General features: G+C 41.0%; 1 long non-coding RNA gene across 1 annotated transcript; it reads left to right on the top strand.

The window, feature by feature from the left end:
* The first annotated feature begins 86 nt into the window (after window positions 1-86).
* On the top strand, window positions 87-6,512 carry LOC109369900. Its single transcript, XR_002119544.2, has 2 exons — window positions 87-1,393; window positions 5,984-6,512. It is a non-coding gene; the product is annotated as an uncharacterized LOC109369900 (long non-coding RNA).
* The last annotated feature ends 694 nt before the right edge of the window (window positions 6,513-7,206 follow it).

The raw sequence follows: 7,206 nt of genomic DNA, 5'->3' as shown, positions 1-7,206 counted from the left end.
TCTCTTTCTCTTTCTCTTTCTCTTTCTCTTTCTCTTTCTCTTTCTCTTTTTCTTTCTCTTTTTCTTTTCTTCCCCTTCCCCCTCCCCTTCTCTTCCCTTGCCTTTCCTTTTCCTTCCCCCTTCCCCTTCCCTTCTTTTTTTACTGCTGCATGTTTGCAGAGCTAAATCTTCTATAGTTAGACTTACCAAAGGATAAAGTACAATTGCCCTGTAGAGGTGGTCTGCTTAATATCACAGTCCTCATTTGTTTGTTTCTATACTTGCTTTGTACACCGTCTTCCTACAAAGATTGTGAGGAAGGATGCCAAGAGGGTTGTGGTAGCAAAGGGAGCTCATGTGTTTGCAATCAGGGAAGCAGACAGTTTTCTTTCTTGGGTGGATGGGTAACAGAAGGTAGACATAGCATTAGAAAAACAGTACTGCACTACCCAGAAGCTACTGAGCTTAACTTTGAAGGCTCATGTACTTATTTCTGTGGTATTCATTTCTCTGTCTGTCGTTGTCTTGTTTTCTTTTCAGTCCTGCTCTAAGTGAATGAGAAGAAGCAAGCATCAAGTGAAAACTAGCAACCTTGTTTTAGAGGTGTTAGTTCTTACCAAAAGACAGTTTTCTGAGTTTTCAAACAAGATTTGCCAATTTAGATATTCAAGTAGCTGTATCTGGGCACATAGCATACATATGACTTGTAACTCTTAAAGTAATCACTCCAGGGACTATTGTGTCTTGTGAGTGGGCAGAATTATTTTGGAACCATTGCCCAAAGAAAAGCAAGGGAACTAATGTGTTCAGTAGCAAGTACCTTGGGTGGTATGGAGAGCTGGTGGCTCTTGCAAGTTTTTGCTTTTACTGTGGCAGTGGTATCATGCTTGCTTCAGTAACTGGGGCTACTTAGCTAGTAGTTAGAAGATAGCTGTTGTTTATCACTGCTAACTGAGTCTGAAACCTATGTGATGAAAACATATAGGTATGTGCGCTGTAAAGCTTTAGACTGGCTGGCTTGAATGAGAATATCTAGGAAGCAAGAGTTTTGGAGGAGCTGTTGTTCAGTGTTAGCAGTTGTCTCTTCATGTCGCTCACCAGTTAGACTAGAAGAAGGGACAGAGAAATGACTAGGGAGAGATGGAGAATTGTATGTGTTTATTACAGTGTCCATTATGTTCACTTTTACTTTGGCGTAGTCTGCCATTTTCATCTTGCCATCACTCGTTTTTTGTTTTTTGTTCTTTCTTTTGTTTGTTTGTGCCTCTTGAACATTGTCGTGCAAACTCTGCTCTGCCACCTCGTCAGCTGCGGTACATCTGAGAGCTTGATGTCACCAGTTAAGCAGGCTCCGCAGAAGTCGCCCTCCGACACAGAGGGTCTGGTAAACAGCGTACCCGCCAGATCACACCAGGTAAACTGCTTCCTGCTGCTTTCTGAAGCAGGATCCTCCTGGCGTGTGGGGGAGATGGTATGGAAAAGCTGGAGGCAGGGTGGGACGTGTGAGTTAGGCGCTGTCTGTTAAGGTGAGGAGGGCGGGGGGCATCTGAGCTGGGTGAGAGATGGGCAGTAAGCTGGGACCAGTGAACTCTTCTCTTGAAGATATGCATTTGAAAGGGTAACATTCTGATATTAGTTGAGGTAGTTTTTTTGCCCTTTGTGTACTAATGTATGAAAAAGATGGTTCTTATCTTCTGTGTTAGCATACACAGCTGGTAATGAAGAACAACTATGAGATCCTGAAGAAGATGAGGAGTTGGTAGCAGGTAGCTGTTTAGTGTAGAGATAACATTGTCTACTAGATATGTAATATCCATCAGAACTGCCTAATCTGCTCTAGGATTGTGCTGGGAAGGAGTTTTACTTAATCTCTCATTGCTCCGAAATGCTTTAAGTGGCATGTACTTCCTTTACATGAAAATGAACCAAACGCTCACTAGAGGTGATCAGTCTGAAGTTGGCTCTTGCTGCTGAGATTTCTTTTCTGCCGAACCACCTGGCTTTTGTAGGCTTGAAATTATGAAATTTGTCTTGTTATTGCTGGTGCTGGTGAACGCTGATTTTTCTGTGTTCCCACTGATTTTGAAGGAAAGGAGGTGGCTCTTACTCAGACTAAACATCCTGTGAGAAAGCAGTCAGAAGGGAGAGGGCATGCATCAAACAGGGATTCAGTGCAATATATGATTATCTCTTCACAGGATTTTCTTACTTGCAAGCCGTTTCTTACCTCTTGTGTATGTTCAGCAATTTTCCCATGAGATACGGATCCTGCATGATTTTAAGTCAAAAAAGGACTTCTTAATGTCATCTTGCAGCATGTGTCTACAGAGTAGTGTGTGGACTTTGAGAAATTTTAAAATCAATGTCGACACCTAATTTCTTGACAAAGTAATGGAGATGTGTGTTAATACTATATGGGAAAAAATACAGTGCTAAGTGAACTGGATAAGGTGAAGATCTCCACTCTGTTGGCCTTACAGTCTGTTTGTAAAGTGCATTTTATTCTTGATAGGTGCAGTACTTCCAGAACACAGAGTTTTATTATGCAGACATAGTGACTTTAGAGAACAGTTAATCTCTGAACCTGAAGGCAATATAAACAAGTAATCAAGGTTTAAAAACGGTTCAGATTTTGACTGGAATGGACTGGAGTGGTTAATAAGAGCCTGCCTTTAAAATCTAGATAAAACTTGTCTTGTTTTGTTAATGTTCATTTGATTGACTCGATTCCACTTGTTTTCACTGTTTCTTCCTTCTCAGTAGGTATGTTCTGTCCTGTCAAATTTGTGTATAGTGTTTCTTTGCCATGCCATCTTCTGCAGTGACTCATACTCTAACATGACTGTTATTTGGATAAGGTAGAAAAGCATTTCTGGTGAGGACTGGATGGATGTCCTTGTTGAGCTAGTAATCTGGGTTGCAGCAAGCAAACTGAAAAGCAGATGTGTGTGGTCTGAAAATATACTAACTCCAAGGTGGTTCCCATAGATTTTCCTGCATACTTAGTGTCCTTTAAAAGTTTGCTAGTGATCATCAGCCCTTGCATTTCCTAGCAAGGGCTGCCCATTTTTTGTATCTGTATCTTTTTTTTTTTTTTTTTTTTTCTTCTCTCTCTTTATGTTAGGGAGGCATTTTCCGGTGCAATGAAAGGTGAAAGCACCATGTTAGCTTTTCCCTGATGGAGCTCCAGAAGCATGTTGCAATAGTTTTTGAAGTATGCTAGTGAAACTGGCTGCAGTTTACTTTTCAGCTGCAGTGAGGCGGTACTGAGTAGACATGGGAGAGACATGTGGAGCACATTGAATTAGACTAGAAAATCAGCTGGCAACAAATCAAATAGGTGGAGCATTGTAATAAATCCTTGCTCCTTCTTTTCTGCTTTAGTTAATATTCCATTTATTTAAGTGATGGTGAATATATCTAGATAATAGCTTGATTTGGATCAGGTGACCACACCAGTCAGCCACATCATCTTCATCTGACATTCTGGTTAGAGCAGGATAATTATATTTAACCTGGCATAAAATAATAGTGGTGATAAGATAACTGATCCAAAGTTAACTCCTATGGTAGAAAACTGACGCGTCAGGATTTTTTGAGCAAGCTTGAGATGTCATACTGAGTACTTTATGCAATTGTAGATTTTTTTGAACTCATACAAGGTGCCATAGAGCATAATTTACCCTTTCCTTTAACTACGACTTCAGGCAGGTGAGAATTCCTAAATTGCTTACAAATAAACCTTAGACTCACTTTTCCTTAACATTTTTATAGACACCAAGCTTTAATTGGAGTTAATAACATAATCCAAATATAGTTTCAGAGACCAGAACAACAGGAGAGCCAATAGTGCTGAAAAAAACCCATGTTGTTCTAGCCAAACTCTAAAATTCATCTTTCCTAAGACATCCATATCTTTTTTTAAATCATTTATTTAATCTTTTATTTATATTCAGCATTTTATATCTACTTACAAATGTTCTTTCTTCTTTCCTCCCATTTCTCTAATATTTTTCTTTGTAACTTGGGAAGTGCTTTACCTAGAAGGAGGACATTTTGTTTTTTGAGCTTTGCCGTTGTGTTGGAAGGAAAACAGCTGTGCAGAAGTGTACCTATGGTTCTTCAAGGATTTTGTTTTCTGAATAGAAAGTATCTTCTCATCTTTGACCCCTAGTTGCTTTGGAAGATAAATGGAATTGGAGAGTGGCGACTGGGAGAAATATCTGTGAAAGCTTGTTCTCTCTTGAAACTAAGGAAAACAGAAATGGAGTTAAATGAATGAAATCATTTTGAGGCAAAAATAGCTAGAAGACCCTGAATCAAACAGAAAGATCCATCCTTGTAATTTTTGCCCTCTTCCCTCTGCCCAACAAAACAGTCCCTTTCTCTCCTGTGCAGGTAATATTTGTATGTGATCTCTCCACTTAGATAGGTGGTCACAGCCTTCTGCTCTGTGTTTATTTCAGTTGTGGCATGCAGAATGGGAGCTGCAGGTCAGAGTTTTCATAGAGCTCCCATCTTTACCTCGTCAGGCATTCCAGGTCACAGTCCTGTCCTTGGCTCATCTGCAATAGCTACAGCTTGCTTTCCTTTGGCTGTGTTTTGGATGATGTGCTTTAGGAAAGGGCTGGTGTATTTGCATGCTCTGCTGAAAGATGATACTTTAATGTCCTTCACTCCAGCAAATAGAACAAAGGTGTGTGGCTATGTTGCAGTCTTTTGTAGGGAAAGCCTGGCAATAACTGTCAGTGGTGGGTCATGCTGAGCAGACTGGTACAAGAAGGTACCGAGCATACCGGGTGTGTGACGTTGTAGGATCACTGAGTATCCCAAGCTGGAGAGGACCTACAGCAATCATCAACTCCAGCTCCAGGCTCCACACAGCACCACCCAAAATTCAAACCCTATGTCCAAGAATGTTATCCAGATGCTTCTTGAACTCCAGCACTCGTGGCCGTGCCCATTGCCCTGGGCAGCCTGTTCCATGCCCACCTACCTCTGGTGCAGCACCCGTCCCTAACCCCCAGCTGCCCTTCCCCTGACACAGCTCCATGCCGTTCCCTCGGGCCCTGTCGCTGTCACTCAGAGCGGAGCTCAGCGCTGCCCCTCTGCTCCCTGTGAGGAGCTGCAGCTGCCATCAGGCCTCCCCTCAGCTCCTCTGCTCTGCGCCCAGCCAACCATGGGACTTCAGCTGCTCCTCATACACCTTGCCCTCCAGACCCTGCCCCATCTTCAGAGCCCTCCTTTGGATGCTTTCTATTATTTTATGCCCTTCTGGAATGGTGGTCTCAAGTAGCTCTCTTGCTTGTGGGTCTGCACCATGCCTTGGATTGGTTTGTAGCAAAGGGGAACCTTGGTGGCCTAACTGACTAAGGATTCAATTCTTTTTTTAAAACTCTGAGCTAGGTTGGTTTGAAAGTGAGGTAAGAATTTTGCATTACTGAACCATTTTAGTATTTTCTGGCTCGCTGCTGTGTAAACCTTGATCCCATCCCTTGCTTGGCCAGTGACTGTGGTGTCCTGAGGTGGCTGCAGGTTTGTTCTTTCCTTAGTTATATGAGTGGTACAGCTGTGCTGAGATTTACAGGACATGGCAGTACATTTAGTACACTCAGTTATCTACACTCAGTTATCAGTAAATCTGTAGCATAGTTTCTCCTGTAAAATATTGCATTGGCATGCATCTGACTAAGCCAAGTATGTTTCTTCTCTCTATAACATCTAAAAATTGCTGCTTTTCAGAAGAAATGATTCTAGATTTAGCTTTTCTTTGAGAAAGCAGGCAGCCTTAACAGTATTAAAGGGAGGAAATTTTTTGCATGCTCCTGGTATGATAAAGGTGGCAGACTAGAGACTCATTAATAGGTGAGAGCTCATTCCACTTGCTTCAAAATGTCGCTAACAGTCATAAAAGCTGTGTGGTCTTGCTGTAGCCCCTGCTGAAGGGAGGGACAATATGACCTATTCTGAACAATACTGATTGTGTTTTTTATTCTCTTTGCAGGGCCCAGTCATTTACGCGCAGCTAGATCACTCCGGAGGACAGCACAGCAACAAGATTAACAAGTCAGAGTCTGTGGTCTATGCTGATATTCGGAAGAACTGAGATGTGATCCTAATCTGTCTATAGCAAAACACTCATTCAGACTGGAATTGCTTAAACAAAATTTGACCCAGAGAACTCACATGTGGCCTTTGATGCCTAGGCTAGGACCAATGCATGTGCATACAGAGGGAAAGATATATATGTATTGTGTGTAAATAGTCTATTTAATCGTAGAGAAGTGAGACCAATGTTGCATGTTGAAATGCGCTAAGAATTCTGCTTATAAATTGCCAATATTCTTTTTGTATCTTGTATGATGAGAGAGAAAGTGCAAACTCACATCACAATTTAAGAATATTTTTATTGTATCAATGGAGAAACTGGAAGATGCCTGAGGATTCTAGATTGACCTAGAGACTTTTTTTTTGTTTATAGGCCTTAATTTCTTTCGTTGTTGTTGAGGTGAATACAAAAAAGGTAACTTTCACAGGGTATTCATATTTTCTTGGTCAGTTTGTCAGTACAAAAGCTGCCTTCTCCTTAGAGGTAGACATTCTCGTTTGGTCTTGTAAGCAGAATTGTGACTCCTAGCTATCAGAAATAGATGTCTTACCTCTGCAAGCGAAGAAAATAGTTCAGATCTACCTGATTTGTCTAATATGGTTCACTGAATTGTTTACTTCTATATTAAGCCTGTATATTCAAGCTTAGTCCTTTAAGGTACAGGGATAGTATTGATCTAATGAATTCTGTGAAATTGTAGTTTACCTGTGAAAATTGAAGAGCTAGTGAGTTAAAGAGATAAGAAGCTGTAGCTCTAGGTGGCTGAAAAGTTCACTGAAAGACTCTGAGGCAATGAAGTGTTTCTTTCTCAAAAATGACACTTCATATAAGGACAAAAAAGGGCTCCAAGGGATCTGGAAGTTCTGGTATTCCCTCGCCTCTCCCTCATGGCTCCTCTGTACCTCTGCCATTTCTAAAGAGATGCTTTCTCTGTTCTCAGAAGCCTTTAATGAAGGCTGAATGACCTCTGGAAGAAATCTAGAGCTTTGCTTTTTTTTTTTCCTTTTTTTTTTCTTCCTTTCTGGTTTAATTTCTAGTTGTTGGTTTTTGTTTTTTCCTTTTTTCCTTTCTTTTTTCTTTTATAGTCTTTATTTGCACAGAGAGATGTGGAGGGCAGT

Source organism: Meleagris gallopavo, chromosome 1 (genome assembly GCF_000146605.3).
Source record: "Meleagris gallopavo isolate NT-WF06-2002-E0010 breed Aviagen turkey brand Nicholas breeding stock chromosome 1, Turkey_5.1, whole genome shotgun sequence".
NCBI classification, from domain to species: Eukaryota; Metazoa; Chordata; class Aves; order Galliformes; family Phasianidae; genus Meleagris; species Meleagris gallopavo.
This window is presented reverse-complemented; position numbering and strand designations above follow the sequence as displayed.